Here is a 9724-nt window from a genome sequence, read left to right as displayed (position 1 = left end):
TATATTGCTTTTAAATCTAGGTTTCACATAGGAGATAAAATTTGCAATATCTGTCCTTCCTCCCTTCCTTGCTCTCCTCTGCCTCTAATAGTTCCCCTTCTACTTTCGTGTTATATATATGAATTATATACACATAATATAATATTAATATTTTAACCATTCATCTGCTGGTGGACATCTAGGCTGATTCAATAACCTGACTATTGTAAGCAGTGTGACAATAAACACAGATGTGCAAGAATTTCTCTAGTGTACAGATTGAGTGGCATGGGATCATATGGTAGCTCTGCTTTTAGTTTTTGTGAAGAACCTCCATACTGATTTCTACAGAGGCTGCACTAGTTTATATCTCTATCAGCAGAATATAAGGGTCCCTTCCCCAGACTCCTTCCTCCCCCACATACTCACCAGCATTTGTTGTTTGTTTTCTGGATGATAACCATTATGACTAGAGTGAGATAGAATCCCAATGCAATATTTTGATTTGCATTTCCATGATTATAACTTGTATTAGTCACTTTTCTGTCGCTGTGATAGAAACACCATGACCAAGGGAACTTATGGTTCCAAAGGGGCAAGAGTCAGTCCACTATGGCAGGGAGGCATGGTGGCAGAGGTGGCTGGAGTAAGAATAGAAGCTAAGCTCTCACATCTTCAAGCAGGCACAGGAAACAAGAGAGTGACTCCAGAGCTAGCAAGGCTTAAGAACTCTCTCAGCCCTCCCCCAGTGTTGTGCTTCCTCCAGCATGGCCACACCTTATAAGGCCTCCCCAAACATCACCACCAACTGGGAATAAAATGTCCAAATACTTGGAACCTATGGGGGACCCTGTCTTTCAAACCACCACATAACTCAGTTCTTGATGTTTGACAAGTACCAGTTAATCTGGTGCTTGAACTGAGATGGTAGAAAGATGAGGTCAGCAATGTGTTGTATGACTTTCCTTCTGGCTTCCTCTAGGGATGTCAGAGGTCTTGTCACTTGATTGGACACCCTATTAATATAGTTCACAGCAATATGTTAAAAGACACCCATATGAGATCCAAGATAAATGGGATTTCATCCTATGTACCAAAGCTAGCCCTTGAGCCTCACTTATTAAATAAACCAGTGTCAGTGAAATAAAGCCATAATGTAGGATGAGGGCTGCATGTCTAACTAACTGATGGCATCTAGGAACTGGACTCAGCCACACCAATGGGCCTCATGTCTAATAAGTCATCTAGAATGGAGGACACACCCAGATGAACAGAGCTCACAAGGTCATATCTTTGTGGTGGCTGTACTTATTATATTGCCTTTCCTATATTCTTTTAAATTTTTTTTATTTTAAGTGTATGAGGTATTGCCTACATGTATGTAAGTGCACATGTGTCATGCAATGCCAGAAGGGGATGTCGAATTCCCCTGGAACTGAGTTAAGGATGGTTATTAGTCACCATGTGGGTGCTGGGAATTGAATCCTGGTCCTCTGCAAGAGCAGCCAGTGCTCTTAAGTGCTCAGCCATCTCTCCAGTCCCCCTATATTCTTAAATGATTAGTTTTGTTTGAAATTTTATTTTGAAATCATTATAGATTCACAAGAAGTTGCAAAATACTGTATTTGGAGTTTCCTGTACCCTTTACTCAGTTTCCATCAATAGTAACATCTTGCAAAAATTATATTCCAATATCACACTAGGAAATGGGCACTAAGATAATGCTTGGAGGTTGTTCTAATGTCCCCGGTTTTGTTGACACTTTGTGTGTGTGTGTGTGTGTGTGCGCGCGCATGTGTGTGTGACTGCATGGTAATATTCACATTTATTTATTATGTAAATATGTGTAACCACTACTTCAGTTGAGATAGAGAACAGTTCTGTAATTACAAGGGCTGTCTTATGCCATCCCCTCCTACTCATCCACCACTACCATTTCCAAGACTCTGATAAGCACTAATGTATTCTCTACCTCTATATCTTTGTTATTTCAAGCATGCTATGTTTATGGAATGATACAATATGTAACATGTAACATAGTGACAGGTAATATGTACCACTTCACTTGTTTTAAGTCCCTTGAGAGTCCTATAAGTTGTATGTTTTAACAATTAGTTCTTTGTTTCTGCTGTATGCTATGTTCTGGTGTGGATCAGCAGGTTGTCTAACCATTTGCCCATTGAAAGTCATCAGGGTGATTCCAGCAATCACAAAGAGAGATGCCAAGAATGTTCATATAGAGATTTTATGTAGAGATGACTTATCATTTCCCTGGGATAAATGGTCAGGTATATGATTGCTGAGTGCATAGTAATTACATAGTAGTTTTATAAAGAACTATCAGACTATTTCCCAGAGCAGCTGTACAAAATTCCTACCAGCAATGCATAAGTGATCCACTTTCTCCACATTCTCACCAGCATTTGCTATTAACACTTCTTGTTTGCTTGTTTTATACAATATTGTAGTTATACAATGGAGTCTCACTCTGGTTTTTACCTGCATTTTTCTGACAGCTAATTAACAGCTTGCATACACTTGCATATTTTCTATCTGTACGTCTTTTTATTTTACATTATTTCTTTATTGTATATATTTATATATGCGTGTGTAGATGCATATGTGTCATGGTGTGTATGTGTGTAGAGGTTGGAGGACAACCTACAAGAATCAGTTCTCTCCTTTCACCATGTGGGTCTTGGGGATCAAATTCAGGTTGTCAGACTTGGTGATAAACATCTTTACCTGCTGAGTCATGTCCCTAGTCCCTATCTGTACATCTTGAGTAAAACACTTTGGTTTTTGGTTCAGGAATTTTTGAACCAATGAATTTGATGCTATGCAGTCCAGATCTAAATTGAAACATACTTTTCAAGTAGTAAGTTCCATTCTGTAAGTTATTTTTTCATCTTCTTGCTAGAATCATTAGTAGAGAAAAGTTTTTTAAATTTTTTGAGGTCTAATATATTCAAATTTGTTTCCTAGATCATGTTTTCAAGGTTAAATCCAAAACCTTAAGGATATTAACCTATGTTTTCTAAAAGTTTTAAAATTTCACCTCTAAATCTACCTTCCATTTGATCCCTTTTTACAAGGTAAGAAAATGTGGTGCAGAACTGAGCCTACTGAGCTTTCCATTATATTATCAATGTGAATCTGAGATCACTGCCACTCCTAAAGCAGACTTAGTGTCATCCATGTCTCCTCCAGCCTCCAGCTGCTCAGCTCATGAAGAGACTGGATGTGATTGTTCCTAGCAACAGTTTAGAGACTACTAAACTCAGAAATAGTTTGCCACTTCTGAGTCAGCTGATTCTTTGGTTCTTTCCATTGGATTTGTAGGACATAAAAACCAAAGTTGAATCAAAATGCTTATCCCACCAGGCAGGACCGCTTTTGGAATGCACTGTTAAAACAATCCATCACTGATGATGCACCTATCCCAACTCAGGTCCTTTTCTGGGAAGTGGTGAATTAGCTATGAACTAGACCTCTGTGATGTGCTACCAAACCTGTAATGACTGAATTCTCAAATTTGCTTTAACTGAGGACATCTCTCCCCACCCAGCTGGGGTTTCTGCAGAGGAGACCCATGAAAAAGGAGTAGGATTTCCATCTCTCTTCACTCTGCTCCTGGGGTTTCTGATCCATAAAGATCAAAGCTGAGTGGAGAGGGAGCAGAGTCTTGCTGGCACTTCCCCAAGAGCATATGTTTTCTGTCCCTGGCAGATGTTAAGCTTTAATTTTATTTTGTGGAGTGGTTCTGCTGATTCTTAGAGATTCTCATCACTGAGACCTTTATTTCTGTAGCTCTTTCAACTCAGGAAAATGATGTTCATTTCATTTAATGTGTGTCCTGGACTAGAGTTAATTTCTTTCTTAGCCAGCATACTTTGTCCAAAGAAATTGTTCAGTGTTCACAATTAAGCTTGTCTCCTTCAGACAGATTAAGTAGTTTCTGATAAAATCAATCGCTGTTCTCAGATAAGGACTGGTCAGAAGCAGTCTTCCTTTAATGGAAAGGAGGAATGAAGAAGGTATTGTGGGTGTTGGATAGGGCATACCTGATTTTTCAAACAGTGTAGCAATTATCTATCACTGCATAACCAATTATCCTAAACTCAGGTAATTTAGACTGCTCAGAGAGGTAACCTGGTCTGTTCCCTGTCTGCTTCCTCTGGCAAGGCTCTCTCGTGTGCTCAAGACTGGGGAGGCTGGGGCAGCTCAGAAGCCAGTGCCTTACTTGGATGCTGTCCCGTCTACCACAGGGTAGCCCAGGGTTTGTTCTCAGGCAGCGGGAGGGTGCCTGCAGCTACGGATACAGCAAATAGGATGGGCTTGAACACACACAGCCTTACCCCTGCTGTAGTGCATTGCTCAAGTCAGGTAATGAGGCATGCCAGATTTGAAATGAGGAAAGTGGGGAGTTTAAAGAATTACACATAATTTGTGACTGATTTTAGTATCTACCACAATGCTCTATGTCCTCCTCCTTTTCCACTGTTCTAAGAGGACAAGCCAAGTAACAGAAAATAGGGGAACAGCAAGAGCCACACCAGTCTGCAAGTCATTCACATCACAGCTTTGACCACCTACAGCGTTGGGTAAGAATGTCCTGAGAATCAGACACTCCTACTTTGGACCAGAGGACTGAGGCTAGAAAGAAGAGCAATTAATGCTAATTATATTTCTCTTTCTTGGCCTGTGATATCAAACAAATAGGCCTTTTGCTTCCTTTTACAAGTATCTAAAACCATTTAATTTGGGCTCAAAAGAGCAGTGTAAGGAGTCATTTTGCAGTAATAGTTGCCATAAAGTTCAAGGTCAACTCCAGACATTGTGTGTAGATATTCTGTAACACGTCATATCTGCCTGACACTCCATGTGGCAGGAGGTGTTTGTGGCCTGATTTCCATTTCCTATTCATGTTCCTTTTTAAAAAAGTATTGCCTTGTTGGTCCATGCCTTTAATCTCAGCACTTGGGAAGGAGAGACAGGCAGATCTCAGTGAGATTGAGGTCAATCTGATCTACGTAGAGAGTTTCAGGCCAGCTGTGACTACAGGGAGACCTTGTTTCAAAAAGACCAAAAAAAAAAAAAAAAAAGTATTGCCTTACTCAAATTAATTGCACCTTAGATTTTAAGAAGATATTTGATTTTTTTCCTAACCTGTATCTATAGCAAGCGACTCTTTGAAAAGGAAAATTCTAAATGTACTGAAATGGGCCTAATCTAATTTTCATGTGCACAAGTGAAGGTTCGATGCAAAACAGCAAATACGACAAACATTTCAGAGCAAAATGTAGCCTAACTATTTGAGACGGTTTATTTTGAAATATTTTCATGGTTTTACTACATAAACAAATTAGCTGGAAATGGTACATTTTTACTCATTTCCCTCCACCCACTCATATGGCAGAGAAAGTATATTTTTATAACTTAAAAAATTAGTTCTTTTTCCCAAGCAAATGAGCGGGTGGAATTTTCAAGGCATTTTCCAGCATCACACCTGCATCCTGGAGAGCAGAAAGAACGTCTTTGTGTTCCAGGAAGGGGGAAAACACCAGCTACTAAATACCTCTTGGTTTTTGCACAATGATGCTATTAATATGATATGTATTTAAATTATACATTTGGACCAGTGCTTAGGCACGTGGCCAATGCATAATCACTGACATTATTGCTGAAACAGCAAGATAATGCAGTGTAAGAAGATGATGGGCACTTGATACATTCGGTTTATATACTGGTACTTTGCTGAATATGATCTCTGTTTGTATCTCTGAGTTGATTACAGAATTGTGCAAATTGTTTTCAAAAAATATAACAAAAATACCCTTTCTTGCTTTGACCATGACAAAGTAACATGTCATAGTGATTGTAGGAGGATCTGTTTCAGTACCCACTGGTCTGGTTTGATTCTGTTGCTATGATAAAACACCCTAACTAAAAGCAGCTTGAGGAGGGAAGGATTTGTTTCATTTTTACACTCCCAGATCACAGGTCATCATTGAAGGAAGTTATGGCAGGAACCTGAAGGCAGGATTACTCACTGTTGTATGCAGCATCATCTTCAATCAAGGAGCTCACTCCAGGCCAAGGGAGAACAGGAAGATGCTGCTTGCTGTCTGGCTTGCTCACAGGCTCATGCTTAGCAGATTTCTAGCTTTCTCACACAGCCCAGGACCACCTGCCCAGGAAGCGGTACCACCCACAGTGGACTGGGCCCTGTACATGAATTTTGGCAGTAAAGACAATCCCGCACAGACATGTCCACAGACCACTTGATAAAGACAATGACTCAGTTGAAACTCTTTTTCAGGTGATTCTAGGCTGTGTCAAGTTGACAGTTAATGCTAAGTAGTACACCCAACATCTTACCAGCTGTCCCCCGAATTCCCTCTGGGTCTCCTGCACTATCAAGCAAACCATATAACATATCTTAATGTGCATTTATTAACTTACAAGGAATGAGTACCCAGCATGGCTCAGAGCTCGCCACATCAGACTGCACCATGCCCATAGTCACCGCTAGCATTTTCTCAAGCCTCTGGGGGCAGTGATCTTGCCCCAGGTCCATAAGAGTCAGTCCATTCTGTCCTTGGCTGCACCTTCCCCACGACACACGACACACTACCAGCAACTCCTGGCTTCCATCCCAAGATGGCTCCCAGCAGCCCCCCAGTAGTCCATGCTCTGCTGCAGGCCCCACCCTGCAGGGGGGAACTAGCTAATTGGGAGACACCAGCTGAATTGGGGCTATGTTTGAATACTATCACCAATTGTCATCCATGGTTTCTGCAGTTTCTTTTGCGTTTTCTCAATATTTATTAATATTCCTGTTCTGTCTTAGAGCAACCCACTCCATCAATGAGGCTGACAGTGACATCCACTCTGTCATCAATAATGCTTTGCTGATTTTCAGTGTTGTCATCAGTGTTCCATCAATAGCTGCCCCTGCCACAACTGAGTAGTGCATCCTTCATGAGACTTTCTGGTTTTGTCTTTTACCTTTGCCAGTTCCTCTCATTCTTCTTCATGCTGAAGTGCCCAGAGTCTTTCTGGGAGCTGATAACCCAAGATGGGTCTATGGCTTCAAATTTAAATCTCTATTTCTGATCAACTAGGGACACAAATCAAGCTGTCTAGCTGTCCTCTTGTGCCTGGGCACCTAGGAGATATCTCTAACCATATTCCACAGTGACTGATGATCCCTGTCGGAATTGTGCTCCAACCCCACCCTTTTTCCTGTCAGTATTGGCAATCCTGCCTTCCAGTGCACAGGTCCTGCTCATAGTCATCTTGAATTTCTTTTATCCCACACCTTGCTCCAACTTGTTAGGAAACCTGTTCAGTCTATTGAAAAATAGATCTACAGTCCTCACCCTGTCACCACCTCCACTGCTCATTACCTGGTTTAAACCACTGACTCATCTGGATTATTGCTATAACCTTCCAGGTGATATCATTGCTTTGATGATTGCTGTCTTAAAATGTTAATGGAATCATGTCCTCTTTCTATTCTAGATCTCCCAATGGCTCCTGTCTTGCTTAGGGAAAAAAGGAAGTGTTTACAAAGACCTTGTAGGATTGGCTCACCCACCTCCCTAAACTACATGTCCCTCCCTAACATCATCTCCCAGATATCGGCCCTCCTTGCTAACCTCTTCCAGCACACTCAATTGTTTATTCATTTTATATTTCTGAAATATATATGACATGAACTCAGTAAGGCTTTTGCCTTTGCTCCTTCTTACTCTGTCCCCAGATTTTCATGTCTGGTCAGATATTCATGTGGTCTCATTACCACTTCAAGAATATGTTCAAACCTATCAAATTATCTTCTAAATAACATGTTGATGCTCATAGATTAGTGCTGCTGTCAGTTTTGGTCAATGAAGTTTCTTTTTGCAGTGGTCAGTGGTGACTACACTACAGACATTCATAACTGGACAATGTACAGAGAATAAATGACTGTTGAATGCCCACTCTGTATTAATTACTTTCCTGCTGCTGTGATAAAGCACCATAAGCAAGGCAACTTATAGAAGGAATAATTTGTTTGGCTTACAGTTTCAGAGGGTTAGAGTCCATAATGGAGAGGGAGGCATGGTGATACAGGTGGCTGGAGCAGAAGGCTAAGCAATCACATTTTCAAGCAGGCACAGGAAGCAGAGAACAACTGGAAATCTGGAAGGCTTAAGAGCTCTCAAAGACCTCCCCCAATGATGTGCTTCCTCCAGCATGATCACACCTTCTAAATTCTCCCCAAACAGTGCCATCAACTTGGGACAAGACATCCAAACACTTGGAGCCTATGGGGGACATTCTCATGCAAACCACCACATGCAGCACAAGTGGTACACCTATACCACCCCCCTCCAAGGCTCAGGAAACACTGCAGAACAAGGGGGTAGAAAGAATTAAGGAATGGTGGGGGAATCCAGTATGAAACACTGACTTTCGGGCATGACATGGCTGTTGCACTCTTGAACTCACGGTGGCTGTGATTGCCTGCATAAGATCTGCATAAGATTGTGCTGGCCAACTCCAACAGCTATCAAAGTGCCTGAAAACAAATCCTGAGTTCATCACTCTCCAGTACAGCCTTGGCAGACAAAAGAAAAATGAGGAGGAACCCAATAGATCGATGTTTTTGGAAGCTCTCGTCAAGAAACTCCAATGGCCTCTGATATGAACATTTGAAATTTGCCCTGTTCTGACTTTTTTCTGGTTCGCCGTCTAGAACTTGTAATGCTAACTACTCTTGCCTTTACTTTTCCTTCACCTCTCCCAGTCAAGGAATTTCTTTCTCCCTACAGTTAAGAGTTATACAGTTTGGGAGTCTTTTAGATAGGCCCACTGAAAAGGTACCCCAATTGCCTCATCCTGCATCTCTGTTCAGCATGGAAGAAGCCAGAGCCATCTGTATCGCAATTCCCTATCATTAATTTGGGTAACCTCTTCAGAGGATGGTGTGCTAAGAATAGGAGGTAGGAACTGGCTAGGCAGTTAGGGTAAAAAGACCCCAAAGAAAAGTAGCCAGTTTCTTGGCTAAAAATCAAAATGATCTTGGGCCTCCTAGCAATATACTCTATTCCAAAGGCCAAAAATATCAAAAATATTTGGAAGCTCTTATCTAATCCCTAAAAGATTTTAGGGTTACCTCTTCAGAGGGGGGAATGTTAGAGTAGTAAAAAGCCCCATAAAAATAAAATAAAATAAAATAAAATAAAATAAAATAAAATAAAATAAAATATATTTCACTCACCCAGGGCTCAGGAACCATCTCAGAAGAAGGAATGAAAAGATTGTAAGGGCCAGGGAGGAGGGGGAAGACCATATGGAAACAGAGTCCTACAAGCTCCTGGGACCCTGCTGATATGCTTCTATGGCAATGGTGTCAGCATACGCAAGTCCTATGCAAACTCAGTCAGACAAAAACCCTGCACAGAACTGGAGAAATGAACAGCAGACCCCAATCTTAGCTGAAAAAATATTGGCAACTGATTACTGCTAGGCGAGGAAAAGATGATCTACCCAAAGCAAGAGACTCTAAATAGGCTGACTTGATCTCAGTGGATGGACTTGCACTGGGGAACAGCTAGGGACACAGACTTGACACACTGGGCCTTAATACAGATGACAGAGTATATGGGTTCCAGTGGGGGTGGGGGGGAGCTATGGGAGGGTGTCAAAGGGGATGGGAGTATAAAGATGATTAAGATTCTTTGAGATATTCTGT

This window comes from Nannospalax galili, unplaced genomic scaffold (genome assembly GCF_000622305.1).
Source record: "Nannospalax galili isolate Female #2095 unplaced genomic scaffold, S.galili_v1.0 scaffold299, whole genome shotgun sequence".
Lineage (NCBI taxonomy): Eukaryota > Metazoa > Chordata > Mammalia > Rodentia > Spalacidae > Nannospalax > Nannospalax galili.
Note: the sequence above shows the minus strand (reverse complement) of the source record.